This window comes from Bos javanicus, chromosome 26, assembly GCF_032452875.1.
Source record: "Bos javanicus breed banteng chromosome 26, ARS-OSU_banteng_1.0, whole genome shotgun sequence".
In the NCBI taxonomy this organism is placed as follows: Eukaryota; Metazoa; Chordata; class Mammalia; order Artiodactyla; family Bovidae; genus Bos; species Bos javanicus.
The window spans coordinates 19,340,101-19,357,013 of NC_083893.1; positions in this window are offsets into that span (position 1 = coordinate 19,340,101).

A 16,913-nucleotide genomic window follows, 5' to 3' on the forward strand; every position below is an offset into this window, starting at 1 on the left:
GGATTGTGAAGAAGGCTGAGCGCCGAAGAATTGATGCTTTTGAGCTGTGGTGTTGGAGAAGACTCTTGAGAGTCCCTTGAACTGCAAGGAGATCCAACCAGTCCATTCTAAAGGAGATCAGCCCTGGGATTTCTTTGGAAGGAATGATGCTAAAGCTGAAACTCCAGTACTTTGGCCACCTCATGTGAAGAGTTGACTCATTGGAAAAGACTCTGCTGCCGGGAGGGATTGGGGGCGGGAGGAGAAGGGGATGACAGAGGATGAGATGGCTGGATGGCATCACTGACTCGATGGACGTGAGTCTGGGTGAACTCTGGGAGCTGGTGATGGACAGGGAGGCCTGGCGTGCTGTGATTCATGGGGTCGCAGAGAGTCAGACACGACTGAGCGACTGAACTGAACTGAACTGAACTGAAGCCAGGATTGAGAAGAGCCCCAAGATGGTACCAGTGGAGGGGCTGTGGCGGGGCAGGCACAGATAAACATCTAGCTCTCTATGTGCTGTTAGCAACTGAAGTCAAATGGATGCTGAGTGCCCAAACAACAAATAAACTACTATGCCAAAATTTCCAGGTGTTGGGGACTAAGATCCTGGCCACTCCAAACTGGATTAGGGCTGGGGCAGGGCCCTGCCCATTGAGCCTCACTCTTGCCATTGGGGTGGCCACCATAATTACCACCATCTCCTTTCTATCCTCCAAACCTGGCTGCTGGGAGGGAGTGTTTCTTCTCTCAGGAATTAGTCCTCATTCGAAAACTTAAGATCCAGAGCTAAGACTGAAGACCAATCAGCTGCTCACAGTCGAGGGTGTAGACACAACTGTCTTATAAATACCACTCAGTCACAATGCAGTGGTCTTTATCATCAAACAACTTGAATTGGACATCTAACACCACTTACCAGCTATGATACTCTGAGAAAACACCCATCTACTCTCTGAGCCTCAGTTTGTTCAGCTGTAAAATGGGGAGATATAACGTGTACTCTGCTTCAGTCTACATGTCGTTCTAGCAAATGAAGTAAAAACTGTTGGAATTTGTAAGCTGTGAGCTATATACAGATACAAAGAGGCATTTCTATAATTTTCATTATTATCAAGAGAAGCCAGGCCATTCGGATAAGTGGACAGAGGCAGGAAATGCAGCTAGAAACCACAATAACTGAGGGGAGGTTTTGAGGAGTGGAGGGTGGGAGCCTGGAGGGCAGTCATCTAGACTGTCAGATTCTTCTCAAGGTCAAGTGCTTCAAATAGGTGAGGTTTCGCTAGACTCCATCACACATCCCAAGGCCAAATGGCCTGAGGGCAGACTTACAAATTCCAACAGTCATTTTAGAAGCTCTGATTTAAGCTCTCTCTCCTTTGTTGAGAACCCAAGTGCTAAAGCCTTCATGGCAATTAAACTTCTTGAGGTTGAGCATTAACAAACCTGGGTTGCCTCCAGACTCCCTTCCTTGCCTCTCATCCTCCCTTCCTCCCCTTGGCATTGGGCAAGGCTGAAACCTGATAAAATGATCCCTTTCTCATCGCCTGCCTGGATCTCGCTGGCCAGGCTTCCTGCAGCTGTGCTCCAAGATCAGCATTTCAGTCATCGCTCCCTAATCGCTTCATCTCTCCCTACTCCAGGGGGACGTGAATTCCTCCCCTCGCTCACATGCCCCACTTCAAGCCATCTGCACACACTACAGGATACTTGCCACCTGACATCTTGATGTTCAAAGCTATCCAAATCCTTCAAAATCTCACTGCTTGTGCTGTGTATGCCCTCAGAGCATGAGACAGAAAGCAGCCCTCTCATCTCATCTTTAATGTTCCATACAGATTCTAGGGACCTGGTCTGTCACAAGATTGGCTTGGTCAAACATCAGACTTTTTTTTTTTTTTTACTATTTTCTCATTGATTTCCAAATCCTTGTCCCTTAGTGAGTATTCCAGATCCCTTCTTAAAATCCTATTCTCATTCATGTCTTTATTGCTTACTTAATTCCGAGAGGCTTCCTGAGGTTTACGGACTGTTTTATTTTTGGCTGTATCCTAACACCCAGCGCAGTACCTGCCCCATCAGAAGTGCTCAATACATGCTTGTGAAGTGAGGGCCCGCCTGCATGGATAAGCCGTCTGACACTGCTGTGACAAGCAGTATCTCCGGTAGAAACTAAGCATCGTGAAAGCAGAATTCTGATAAGGGTTCTCCTGTTTGGACATCACTGCTGCAGCTGCTGCTAAGTCACTTCAGTCATGTCCGACTCTGTGCGACCCCATAGACGGCAGCCCACCAGGCTCCCCCGTCCCTGGGATTCTCCAGGCAAGAACACTGGAGTGGGTTGCCATTTCCTTCTCCAGTGCAGGAAAGTGAAAAGTGAAGTCGCTCAGTCGCTCAGTCGCTCAGTTGTGTCGGACTCTTAGCGACCGCATGGACTGCAGCCCACCAGGCTCCTCCGTCCATGGGATTTTCCACACAAGAGTACCGAGTGGGTTGCCATTTCCTTCTCCAATGCATGAAAGTGAAAAGTGAAAGTGAAGTCGCTCAGTTGTGTCCGACTCGCAGCGACCCCATGGACTGCAGCCTACCAGGCTCCTCTGTCCATGGGATTTTCCAGGCAAGAGTACTGGAGTGGGGTGCCGTTGCCTTCTCCCTTGGATGTCACTAGGGGACCCTCTATTACAGATTTATAATTATAATGACATCCAATAGCATTTTTACTGTAGAACTTCTAAAGAGGGCAAAGGAATTGAGACCATTTGAAACTTCACTCTGAAATGAGAATCACTGACAGCTGACTGTAAAATAAACTTAAGCCTAATTACATGTTGTGAACTATACAGCGATACTGTGGGATTCTGACGTTAATTTCCGATCACTCCTCACCAAGGATTGGGGAAAAACCATTAAGGAAATGTCCCTGTTTTCAGCTGGTCTGGGTTTATTGTCTGTGTACCACTCACGGAGCCTCTCCCTCCAGCTTCCAGGCTGCTTCTGCCCCTCACTGTGTGGTCTAGGGAAGTTCCACTCCCTGCAGCAGAATCAGGACTTGTGTCACTGCAGAGACTTCTTATATTCTGCTTGAAATCCTACACAATCCAGATTTTAAATTAAAAAGGGGAAAGTGGAAAGATTTGGATAGAGGTTCACAGAATACGATCACTGAAAGAGACACACAGCATCACTGAGTCCAAGGATCATACGGTTTTCTTCCTCAGGTGTCCTGCCAACCAGTGCTGTGTCCAGGCTTTGCCAGAAAGAACGCAGTGACCATTTGGTGATCTGACCACAGGCACAGGATGAGAGTGACATTGTCGCATATCTGGCTCCTTGCAGAAAGTGAGGGGAGTCATGTGGGTGAAGGGAGGGCGGGATTCAAAAATAGCCCTGATGTTTCAGGAAAGTGGAGACACGGTGGCAGAAATAGTATCCTTTTATTCAGTATCAAATGACGTTCAAATCACTTTCATTCCAGCAAGACTAGTAGCACAGTGAAAAATGGTGGCATGAATGCCACCTGGCTGGTAGGGAGCAAAACAGTCTCAAATCCAAACTTCCGTCAAACAGCTACAGCAGCAGCTCGGCTGGTTTTCAGCTCATGAGTGTTGGCGGGAGCATGAGGCAATGGCGGAGCAGCGAAGACCCTCGTCCCTTGGACCAGGTACATCCAACTTCATGGAGCAGACGTGTCAGGAGAATCTCAGCTCTAAACTGATTTCTGCAGGCCTCTCTCAGCTTCAGGAGAAGGTAAGTTGCCATCCCATGAGGGAGAGCAAGTCAACTTGCATCTGGGGACACAAAATGCTGTGAAGTTGAAAAAAAAAGTTGTAATTTAAAGAAAAGGGGATAACACTTTGATGAGATAGTAACAAACACATGCATATGAGCCGCAGAGAGTTATAAATGAGCCTGGAGGGCTGCAGTCCATGGGGTCTCGAGGAGGCGGACATGGCTGAGCGACTTCACTTTCACTTTTCACTTTCATGCATTGGAGAAGGAAATGGCAACCCACTCCAGTGTTCTTGCCTGGAGAATCCCAGGGACAGAGGAGCCTGGTAGGCTGCAGCCCATGGGATCGCTAAGAGTTGGTCACGACTGAGCAACTTCCCTTTCACTTTTCACTTTCATGCATTGGAGAAGGAAATGGCAACCCACTCCAGTGTTCTTGCCTGGAGAATCCCAGGGACGGGGAGCCTGGTGGGCTGCCGTCTATGGGGCCGCACAGAGTCGGACACGACTGACGCGACTTAGCAGCAGCAGCAACAAAAATAAACCAATGGGATTACAAAGGGGATGGTACAACCTGCAAATTGTCTGGTGCTCTGGATTTTTGATGCTAGAAGTGAAACACAAAATTCGCAAGTTTAAAATTCCAAACCTAAAATTAGAATGTTCAACTATAGAGACTGGGTAAATAAAGGATTGTGTACTTAATGACTGTTACGCACCTGTTAAATATCATGATTATTAAGAATGAAGAACCACAGGAAATGCTTGTGATGACTTCAAGTGAAACCACAAATTTTTAAACTTGGGAAATGTGTTTACAACTAGGAGGAAAAGTGGTTCACTGGAAAGAGTCCTCTTTATGCCTTTATAGAGTAGGAAAGGGTTAATGTTACAGATTATGTGTAGTTGCATACATTATTATAGCTCTCTCCTGTTTTCATCTGTCCATCAAGCATCAAAATAATTACAACATTTGTGCTCAAGAGCTGTAACATGGGTGGTTTTCCTTTTGTTAGTTTTATTACATCATTCCTCCTAGTTTATTGCAGCAATATTAGAAAAGTGATAAAAGTAAAATAAAAACATTTATAATTCTACCCTGGAGAGAGAACACTTTGGTGTTTCCTTTCTAGGCATTTTCATATACAGATAGATTCATAAGTACATTTATTGTATAAAATTAGAGTCATACTCTACATCTGGTGAACATCTATAACCACTGACCTCACACTGGCTGGTACTGTTGTCGCAATGGGGAAGCCTCCTCCCTCCTCTGGGTGGAAGTTCATGGGCAGTCAGATCACAGAGTAGTTTGTAACCCAATCAAGTCCTGCATGGTGCTTTACAAAATGTTAAACCTGAAACTGAAATAATGTGTAATCTTCTCATTTTCCACAGACGTAGCCCCTCCCCTGATAATCTGATGCACAATTTGCTTTTGTCCTAGAAAAAAACAGCAAAGGGCAGAATGGCTCATCGAATCCCATGCCCTTGCCAAATGGTGTGTGGACAGGAAAATGTCAAGTGGTCCTGCTAGAGGCACCCAACCAAGAACGGCACCCCTGGGGAGGAGGAGGGGGTGCCTGCCAGGTCCCCCCAACCTCCTGGTGCCCAGACATCATCCACCCTCTCCATGCCTGGGCTGTGTGCCCCTCACAGAGGGGAGGGAGGCTCCAGAGCTCTTGGATGCTGCTGTCAAAGAAACGGGAAAGATACAGTGAAGACTCTGGTGAGGAGCTGCCACTCCCCCTGTGTTTGCAAGGCATCCAGTCTCTGGGGCTGTGAGCTACTAGAGGCCTCTTCCTGTTCATGTTGTTGTTTACTTGCTAAATCAGGTCCTACTCTTTGGTGACGCCGTGAACTATAGCCCACCAGGCTCCTCTGTTCGTGGGATTTCCCAGGCAAGACTACTGGAGTGGGTTGCCATTTCCTTCTCCAGAGGATCTTCCTGACTCAGGGATCGAACCCCTGTCTCTTGCATTGTAGGCAGATTCTTTTCCACTGAGCCACCTGGGAAGCCATTAGTTTCCTGGAGCAGCCGCAAGTTAAGTACCACAAACCAACAAAAACAGGAGTTTCTTGTCTCACTATTCTGGAGACTAGAAGTTGGAAGTCCAGGTGTGAAGCTTCTAGGGGAGGATCCTTCCTTGCCTCCTGCTTTTGGAAGCCCCAGCCATCCCTTGGCTTATGGCAGCATAACTCAGAGCTCTGCCCCTGTCTTCACGTGGCTGTCTTCCCTCTGTCTGTCTTCACAGGATGTTCTCCAGAGTGCGCCTCTCAGTCTCTCTCTTGCTGTAAGGACATCTGTCATACTGCATCAGGACGCACCCTAATGACTGCATCTTAACCTGTTTATGTCTGCACAGACCCTATTTCCCAATGTTAGAGTCCAAGCTCGCTCTGCTCACTGCAGGACACCGAGGGACGAGGCACTGGTGCAAAGAATACGACCAGTGGCAGTCTAATGTCGCAAAATAACCATATGATCAGGGTCTGAGTGCCAGGTTCTTTTATAGATCAGAGATGGGGGGAGGTGAGGAAACAATGTAAAAAGGCCATTCGTCTTGCATATATCTCCTAGAATAGTCTAAGGCAGGGGATGTTTTAACTTCTTCCTGTCAGCTGCAGGTGGACAGGGTCCTGAACAAAGGCTCTTTAGTTTAACAGTCAGGCAGAGAGGCAAGATTCTCTGAGGCAGGCCATTATGTGCTGACAAAGGTCATATTGTCAAAGGTATGGTTTTTTTGGTAGTTATGTACTGACTTAAAGAAGGCTGAGCGCCAAAGAATTGATGCTTTCAAACTGTGGTGCTGGAGAAGACTCTTGAGTGTCCCTTGGACAGCAAGGAGATCAAACCAGTCAATCCTAAAGGTAACCAACACTGAATATTCATTAGAAGGTCTGATGCTGAAGCTGAAGTTCCAATACTTTGGCTACCTGATGTGAAGAGTTGATTCACTGGAAAAGACCCTGATGCTGGGAAAGATTGCAGGCAGAAGGAGAAGGGGGTGACAGGATGAGATGGTTGAATGGCATCGTTGACTCAATGGACATGAGTTTGAGCAAACTCCCAGAGATAGTGAAGGATAGGGAAGCCTGGTGTGCTGCAGTCCACGGGGTCACAAAGAGTCAGACATAACTGAGCAATTGAACAGTAGAACACCAACAATATAACAAAAGCCATAAAAAGTAAGTCAAAGAAACAGTTTCAACATGAAGTCAAAATTGACTTTTTCCTGCAACACCAATAAAGAGACTGGGGTTTAGAACCATGACATTTCTTTTTTAGAGACCACCATCCTCTTTCACTTTTTAGGTATCAGATCAGATCAGTTGCTCAGTCGTGTCTGACTCTTTGCGACTCCATGAATCACAGCACGCCAGGCCTCCCTGTCCATCACCAACTCCCGGAGTTCACTCAGACTCACATCCATCGAGTCAGTGATGCCATCCAGCCATCTCATCCTCTGTCGTTCCCTTCTCCTCCTGCCCCCAATCCCTCCTGGCATCAGAGTCTTTTCCAATGAGTCAGCTCTTCGCATGAGGTGGCCAAAGTACTGGAGTTTCAGCTTTAGCATCATTCCTTCCAAAGAAACCCCAGGGCTGATCTTCAGAATGGACTGGTTGGATCTCCTTGCAGTTCAAGGGACTCTCAAGAGTCTTCTCCAACACCACAGTTCAAAAGCATCAATTCTTTGGTGCTCAGCCTTCTTCACAGTCCAACTCTTACATCCATACATGACCACTGGAAAAACCATAGCCTTGACTAGATGAAACTTTGTTGGCAAAGTAATGTCTCTGCTTTTGAATATGCTATCTAGGTTGGTCATAACTTTCCTTCCAAGGAGTAAGCGTCTTTTAATTTCATGGCTGCAGTCACCATCTGTAGTGATTTTGGAGCCCAGAAAAATAAAGTCTGACACTGTTTCCACTGTTTCCCCATCTATTTCCCATGAAGTGATGGGACCAGATGCCATGATCTTCGTTTTCTGAATGTTGAGCTTTAAGCCAACTTTTTCACTCTCCTCTTGCACTTTCATCAAGAGGCTTTTGAGTTCCTCTTCACTTTCTGCCATAAGTGTGGTGTCATCTGCATATCTGAGGTTACTGATATTTCTCCTGGCAATCTTGATTCCAGCTTGTGTTTCTTCCAGTCCAGTGTATACCTGGAGTGAGTTATTAAATAAATAGGACAGGTTGAGTATCTAACATTCCTACAACTCTGCTTCCTAACACACCTCTTACTCAAAATCTTTTTGGTGTCTTTATGACAATTATAGCTTTAGAAAGGTCATTCAACTCCTCTGGGCCTTGTGCTGTGCTTAGTCCCTCAGTTGTGTCTGATTCTTTGAGATCCCATGGACTGTAGCCCTCCAGACTCCTCTGTCCCTGGGGATTCTCCAGGCAAGGATACTGGAGTGGGTAGCTTATCCCTTCTCCAGGGGAACTTCCCAACCCAGGAATTGAACTGGGGTCTCCTGCATTGCAGGCAGATTCTTTGCCAGCTGCTGCTGCTAAGTCACTTCAGTTGTGTCCAACTCTGTGCAACCCCATAGATGGCAGCCCACCAGGCTCCCCTGTCTCTGGGATTCTCCAGGCAAGAACACTGGAGTGGGTTGCCATTTCCTTCTCCAAAGCATGAAAGTGAAAAGTGAAAGTGAAGTCGCTCAGTCGTGTCCGACTCTTATCGACCCCATGGACTGCAGCCTACCAGGCTCCTCCATCCATGGGATTTTCCAGGCAAGAGTACTGGAGTGGGGTGCCATTGCCTTCTCCCCTTTGCCAGCTGAGCTACCATTTAATGAGCCTTTGAAGGTGTCAGCCTCGACACTGGTGGGAACTAAGTGTTGTTTTGATGACTATGAATGACCCAGGAATGCCAGTCTTTCTCCTAACTTCTGCAGGTGACTCACACGTGTTGCTTCTCAGGTACAGTTAAAGGCTACTTGCCAGGAATTCTAAAAAAATTTGGTATTCGTAAGCCAAAATTAGTGTCCACAGGGTTCACCAAGGATTCAAATTTGTCATTCCATGCTATATACAGGCAGGATTCCTCCAGATTTTGGAAGGAGACTTTTTGGTTAGTTTCTTGGCATTTGTTTTGAGTTGTTGTGGTTTCCAGTAGCTGTTATTCATACATTGTATTTATAAATTGCTATGGTTTTATGCCTTCATCATCCATTTTAGTCTGATAAGAGGCTTTGGGTTTGTCCTGTGGTGAGTATTTTGGTCCTATAAATTGTTCATCACTCAGATGTGGGTATAAATGAATGTAATTAAGGAAGTAATCCCATACAGATCCCAATTGCTTGACGAGATGGATGTACAGTCCCTTACAGCTTGCTTGGATTGTAGAGTGACGAGCCATTCCAGTCAGCCCAGGACTGAGAGAGTTGCCAGGATGTGGAACTTCCAACACTAACATTGGGAAAATCCGGGCAACCTGGCACCACTGGTCACACTCTCATGTAGGGACACTGGCTTAGTGGCTTGCTTGCCTGTGGTTTTATGCTGCTCTAGTAACTTGCATCTCACAGTTGAGGTTAGTGTAATAAAATGGAGTAGGGTTATTTTTGAGACTGGAGAGCACTCACCACGTGAAGCCCAGTGTACGCCAGGCTCTTCTTTAACACAGACGGGAAGTGAGTCCAATGTCCCATGTTCAGCAAGTTCAGTGCAGCAAATTCAGTGGGCTCCTCTATGACTCTCACTGTCCTCCCTAGAAGCTCATTGCCCCAATTATGCAAGAGAGGCATGGAACAAATAGGCGTGAACTGGGAGTTCTTTGGAGTCGCCCAAGGGCGTACAGTCAAAAAAGTTTAGGACCCCCTGGGTAAGGGACGCAGAGTAATGCTCCTCCTGCTGCCACTCCACCGCAGCCTCGGGTTGCAGATCCACCTTGACTTAGCTCAAGGTTCTCGACAGATGCAGAGGGAGGACCACGGCCTTGTGAAGCTTCCTTGCAGGTGTGACCGAGAATTACCCAAAGCAAGGGTAATTCTTGCCCCCTTAGGAAGATTTTAAAGCTTAGCCTCCTTGGAGAGTATCCAGCACCCATCCTCTGTTTTATGGGAAGCGGGGCGCGGGGAGAGAGCTGCTATTTGTTGATATGTCACCTTCAGCACGGCAGAGCTCAGATAAGGGGCTTTTTGCTTCTGACTTAATTTACGTTCATCCTCACAGCAGCTCTATGAAGTGTGATTGACCTGACTTTGTAGATGAGGAATCTACTGTCTTGGCCCGATGTACCTCAAACCCTGGGGTCACAAAGAACCCAGGGCTCCACTTGCTTGAGCAGAGATTGCTCTCAAACTGTGAAAGGAGCAGAAGACTTAAAAAGCCAAACAAACAGGTTGACAATATGAAATAAAACCAACACGTACTCAGCCTGGCATGAAAGCTGCTGAGGGGCCCGTCCTTATAACTCACTGCCTACGCTCGCTTCACCCCAAGTACTGGGTGGCTCCTCCCTTACTGTTTTGGTTGCATTTAGGGCTCCCTTGGCTCCTGGGGCATCGTGGCCACCATAAAAGGTGGCTGCTTCCCCCACCCCCAACATACATCTCTTCTCAGTTTGGAATGTCTTTTCAAATACAAATATTTCTCTGCCCTACATTTCTGGAGGACGTGTCCTTAAGTGCGGGTAGGTGACTGTGTTGTGACCTGATTCCTGCTCAGCTGTAAGGTTTTTCTGTCTCCTGCCAGGGGACAGATATTCAGCATTCCAGACAGGGCTAGTGGTGGGACTGCTATTTATTTAACTGCTAATCCCACTTATGTGAAATTAATTTACTCTACCATTATAACTCACCTTGCTTCCTGCCTTGAAGGGCTCCTGTAATTTATACCTGACTGCTTCTCTGTGCCCTACTTCCTGGGCTGAGGCTTGGGAGCTGGGTCTTGGGGTGACTCATGTTAGGAGGTGGTTTATACAGGAGAGAGGTTTCCTCATTATAGACTGAGGAGGGTTAGTGGTGTTGGGTTTTTTTTCTCCTAATAAACGGTTCCCCTTTAGGTCACCCCTTTCCAAGGAAGTTTGTTTACTATTATTAAACTTCCCAACTCCAAATACAGGCTGCTTCAGTTTAGACAGTGTGCAGATGACTCTCCACCTTCTCTAGGACAAACCCAGCCCCTGGGTTCTCACCCACCTCCATCCTTGAAATGCAAGTCGGTTGCATCGTCCCAAAACAGGTGCTCAACAACTGATGCGTCCAGGCTGCTTCTGGAATAAAGGGCTTATGGGCCCACTGCTTACCAGGTTTTACAAACATCTCTACAAAGTAGGGGATTCCCATAAAGGCCAGGGTCTCTCCCTTTTCTTGTGGCAGGGGTGAGCAAGGAAGCATTGGCATTGAGGCTACTGGTGACAGGTCTCTTCTATCGAGACCAGAAGGATCCCTGCTGGCCTCCTGTGGACACCCCCACATTGAGCTCCTGCTCTGAGCAGACAGCCGGGGTAGTGGTCTGAAGATCTGATTCTAACCTTCTGGAGACACTGTCCTATTCCTAACTCACTTCCATTTCAGTTGGGTGGCTTTGAAGAAGCCAAGAGAAGGCAGCCTATAAGCTAGCCTCGGAGGGTTTCTGCCAACACTGTGAATGTGGTGCCTTAAACAAATGAAGAGTTTGTGACCTTCCAACTCGTATACAATCCCCAGTGTCCTCTCGGATTAACTCTATGTTGGCTGTGGAATGAAGCCAACCTTCAGCCAGGTTTGAGCCTTTTGTCCTGCCTACTTCCCATCCTTGTGTGTATGTGTGTGTGTGTGTGTGTTCTCAGTTGTTCAGTTGTGTCCAACATTTTGTGACCCCATGGACTGTAGCCCACCAGGCTCCCTCTGTCCATGGGATTTCCCAGGCAAGAATACAGGAGTGGGTTGCCATTTCCGATTCCAGGTGATTTTCCCAACCCAGGGATTGAACCCGTGTCTCTTGTATCTCCTGCAAGCAGATTCTTTGGCGCTGAGCCATCAGGAAAGCCATATATTTTAGTACACACACCAATTTAAAAGCACATTCAAAATTATCCTGAGCTCTCTGCCCATTGCTAACTCCCTGCCTTTGCTGCCTGGTGCCCTGGAGGAACTAGAAAGCCCTCTTCATCCTTTTCACCCAGTAAGTCTGGAGTGATCTGACTCTAGCTCAGGAAGCCTCTGCTGGAAGAAATACTCTGTGACCCTATGTACTCACAGGCAGTTTGTGTCTCCATCAGGTTCTATGAGTATGCTCTGTACAGATTCGTCTGGCCCTGGAGATGTTAATCCTGACATAAGTGTTCTCTGCCTCCCCCAACTATCCTGTGGATGCTGTGAGACGAGGGACCTCACATTCATGCAGAACCCTTCACAGCAGAAGGCCAGTAATGAGTGGAACTTGAGGATAACACAACCAGTTATCTACTAGTTGCATCCAGAGTGTAGCTTCTTGTTTTGAAAGTGAGTTTTGGTGTCTTAAAGACCTCACTTCTAATTTTGACTGTGTCAACTCTTGAGCTTTATGACCTTTGGCAAGCTATTTAACTTCATTGGGCTATTTCTCACCTGTGAAAACAGACACCCAGGGTAATTGGCTTCTTGGTTTGTTGTGAATTTAAACAAAGTAACACGTGAGATGGCTGGATGGCATCACTGACATGATGGACGTGTGTCTGAGTGAACTCCGGGAGTTGGTGATGGACAAGGAGGCCTGGCGTGGTGCGATTCATGGGGTTGCAAAGAGTCGGACACGACTGAGCGACTGAACTGAACTGAACACATGTGAAAGGCATGGCTGGTGCGTTGGCTGGCACCGAATCAGGTCTCAATAAACAGCAGCCATTATTATTACCTGGTTCTTTTTTGGTCTGGTGCCCAGGTATCCCTGCTACAGTAAGACTCAACAAATAGTGAATTAATGGTGATCTTGGTTTTAGGGGAGGCATTGTAGAGGCAACATTGAAGTGAGGCTTGGAGATCCAATAAGGAGAGAAATTAGAGGTAAACCTATTTCTGAACCGCCTGCAGTCAGACTAGTTCTTAGCTGATTCTCCAGATATTGCAGTGTTTTTCCAGAGGCAGGTGAAGAGTGACTGTATGTGACTCTGAAGATCTGTATTTGTCACCTGACCTTGAAAGTAACAAACAAACCCCGAGGAAGGTAGCTCTGATTACAGTCATGGACTTGGAAGAGCTCTTTCAAGGCAGATTGATTCATTGGACCTGAAATACAGCTCAACAGCCCACACAGAGACTCCATCTTTGGCAAACTGCCCTGCCTATTTCTTTCTCTCTTGCCCTGATAAATTGATCTGCGTGTGTGAGTTGGTGCTTCATTGTTGAGGGGGGTGTGTGTGTGCTGTCCCAGGATGGAAGGTCCTGGCTTGGGGGCCCTCTGTCTGGGCGATTTTCAAACCTGACACTAGAAGTTCTCCTACTCCATTTCTTCATGTAGTGGCTTTAATTTCATTCCTCTTGTGGGTCCAGAATGTTCCAGAGTGCCTCTCAGTCTGTCTGAACCTTCTGAGTGCAGTAACATGTCATTTTGCAAGGCAGGAAGAAATCTAGTCTCTGCTGTGTGCCTTACACCAGGGAAAAGATCATTATCCCCATTAGTCAAAAGAAACTGAGACTCAGAGGAGTTAAGGAGTTTTCCCAAGGTCAGCTGGTAGTAGAACCAGCGTCCATACCCCCGGCGTTTCTGAGAAATGACCTCAGTGACGGCAGACTCCAGGCTTAGCCCTGCGGCAAACAGATGACCAGTTGTTAGTGCTTTAGTGCTGTGGCATGTGGCTCTAGATTGTTCATTCTCAGTGCTGAACAGGATTCCCTTGAATGAATATGCTATAACTTGCTTACATGTTAATGGGCACTGAGTTGCCACCAGTTTGGAGGTATCACAAATAGTGCTGCTATGAGCAGTGTATTATGTATCTTTCGGTGAACGCTTGTAAGCACTTTTGTCTGATACATACTTGGGAGTGTCACTGTTGGGTTGTAGGGTGGGTGTGTTTCTATGGGCTGTGTTTATATATAGAATCTTCACATCCCCTCTGTGAGGAAGGCATTGTCAGCCCCTTTACGCATGCCAGCCTTTGAGCCAGACCTGCACTTCCTCCAGAGCTCCTGAGAGATCAGGCAGAAGCAAAGGCCCAGTGGAGGAAGTGTAGGTCTGGTTCTAATGCTTTTTCACTATTGACAACCCTCTTTATTACTTTTTCTTAAGAGACTCGTTATTTTGGAAGATTTCTACACAGCAAGCTACCAAGTGACTGTCACTTGCTCACTATCTGATCTGGAACCAGAGATCAAATTGCCAACATCCATTGGATCATCAAAAAAGTAAGAGAGTTCCAGGAAAACATCTATTTCTGCTTTATTGACTATGCCAAAGCCTTTTACTGTGTGGATCACAATAAACTGTGGAAAATTCTTTAAGAGATGGGGATACCAGATCACCTGACCTGCCTCTTGAGAAACCTGTATGCAGGTCAGGAAGCAATAGTTAGAACTGGAGCTGGAACAACAGACTGGTTCTAAATTGAGAAAGAAGTACATCAAGGCTGTATATTGTCACCCTGCTTATTTAACTATATGCAGAGTACATCATGAGAAACGCTGGGCTGGAAGAAGCACAAGCTGGAATCAAGATTGCCAGGAGAAATATCAATAACCTCAGATATGCAGATGACACCACCCTTATGGCAGAAAGTGAAGAAGAACTAAAGAGCCTCTTGATGAAAGTGAAAGAGGAGAGTGAAAAAGTTGGCTTAAAGCTCAATATTCAGAAAACTAAGATCATGGCATCCAGCCTCATCACTTCATGGCAAATAGATAGGGAAACAGTGGCTGACTTTATTTTGGGGGGCTCCAAAATCACTGCAGATGGTGACTGTAGCCATGAAATTAAAAGACACTTATTCCTTGGAAGGAAAGTTATAACCAACCTAGACAGCATATTAAGAAGCAGAGACATTACTTTGCCAACAAAGGTCCATCTGGTCAAGGCTATGGTTTTGCCAGTAGTCACATATGGATGTGAGAGTTGGACTATAAAGAAAGCTGAGTGCCGAAGAACTGATGCTTTTGAACTGTGGTGTTGGAGAAGACTCTTGAGAGTCCCTTGGACTGCAAGGAGATCCAACCAGTCCATCCTAAAGGAGATCAGTCCTGGGTGTTCACTGGAAGGACTGATGTTGAAGCTGAAACTCCAATACTTTGGCCATCTGATGCAAAGAACTGACTCATTTGAAAAGACCCTGATGCTGGGAAAGATTGAAGGCGGGAGGAGAAGGGGATGACAGAGGATGAGATGGTTGGATGGCATCACCAACTCAATGGACATGAGTTTGGGTAGACTCTGGGAGTTGGTGATGAACAGGGAGGCCTGGTGTGCTGCAGTCCATGGGGTCACAAAGAGTCGGACATGACTGAGCAACTGAACTGAATCGAACTGAAGATAGGTCACATGTAAGTAGAAAGGAACTTTCTAAGCTGCCACCATGTGGCCAGAAAGACTTCAGGCTATTGTTGACATATGAGTGTCTCAGGTCTTTCCCCTTTGTCTGCTTCTATTTTTCTCCATCTCTGTCTCTCTTTCTCTATCTCTCTAACTATATGTGTATGTATGATATACATACCATTCATACATCTCCCATATACATATATCTCATAGATAAATATATGGTGGCTTAGATGGTAAAGAACCTGCCTGCAATGCAGGAGACTCTGGTTTGATCCCTGGGTAGGGAAGACCCCTTGGAGAAGGGATTGGCTACTCACTCCAGTATTCTTGCCTGGAGAATTCCATGGACAGAGTAGCCTGGTGGGCTATGGTGCACAAAGAGTTGGATACAACTCAGCAACCAACACTTTCACTTTCCTATATATTAGAGAGTGACAGAAAGATGTCTATCTTTATATCTTTATAATATGAAAAAATTGGGATTCCACTGTATCTTACTTTAAAAAAAAATTATTTTCATTTATTTGGCTGTTCTGGGTATTAGTTGCAGCATGTGGGATCTAGTTACCTGACCAGGGATTTAACCTAGGCCCCTGCACTGGGGGCACAGAGCCTTAGCCACTGGAGCACCAGGGAAGTAGCATTTTTTCAATGTGACTAAAAAAGTTACTTCAAAAGCATGGTTTTTAAAATATTGCTGTTTGGGATTCCCTGGTGGTCAAGTGGTTAAGAATCTGCCTGCTAATGCAGGGAACATGGGTTTGATCCCTGGTCCAGGAAGATCCCATGTGCCACGAGGTTCAAAACCTGTGAGCCACAGCTACTGAGGCCCATGTGCCCAAGAGCCCATGTTCTGGAACAAGAGAAGCCACTGCAATGAGAAGCCTGTGTAAAGCAACCAGAGAGTAGTCCATGAGCAGCAGTGGAGAAACAGTGCAGCCAAAAATAAACAAATAAATGAAAATATTGCACTTTGATATTCCATCAATGCAGTCACCATGATTAATTTAATTAATTCTGTATTTCAGGATAGTTAAACTCTTTCCAATATTTTGCCATTTGTCAATAACACTGCATGAATATGATTGTACCTAACTCCTGGGGGACATCTCTGATATTTTCCTCAGGCTAAATGACAAGATGCTGAATAACCTACCAAATGGGTTGGCTTTTGAATGTTGGCTTTTGAATCTCATTATCAAAATCAAATTTATGCTGCTGCCAGTGCATAAAAGAGTGTCTTTTCTGAACACCCTGGTAATTTTCTATTATAAATGATCTTTCTCAATTTTATAGTAAAACACAGTTGCTTGACTTTGATTCCTGGTGAGGTTATACGTTTTGTCAGACTTGCTGTCCATTCACGTTTCTCCCTCTTTTGCATTTTGTGCTCTGCCACGTGTCCCCCACTCTCTCAGAATGCCATGTGCTCGGGCCAGCCTCTTCCCTGCTGTGCTCCTGCCTTGACCACAGGAGTCTTCTCAGTGTCCCACAGAGCTCAGCACAGTCAAGCACTGTGCAAACAGAACGTGTGTCAGAAAAATGCACACTCAACAAGGGCCGCAGGTGGCTTGGCCAGCCACATCTGTCATTCCTCCAGCTAGGATGCCCGAATCCCTCCCAGAGCTGCAAACCTTCCATCTCACTCAGACTCTGGATCATCACCCAGGGACCGTCAGAGCAGGAGGGGCCGGCCACGGCACCTGATGACTTAACCAGGTGAGGTTCACATGTACTCCGCTGTGCCTCAGAGGAAGTGT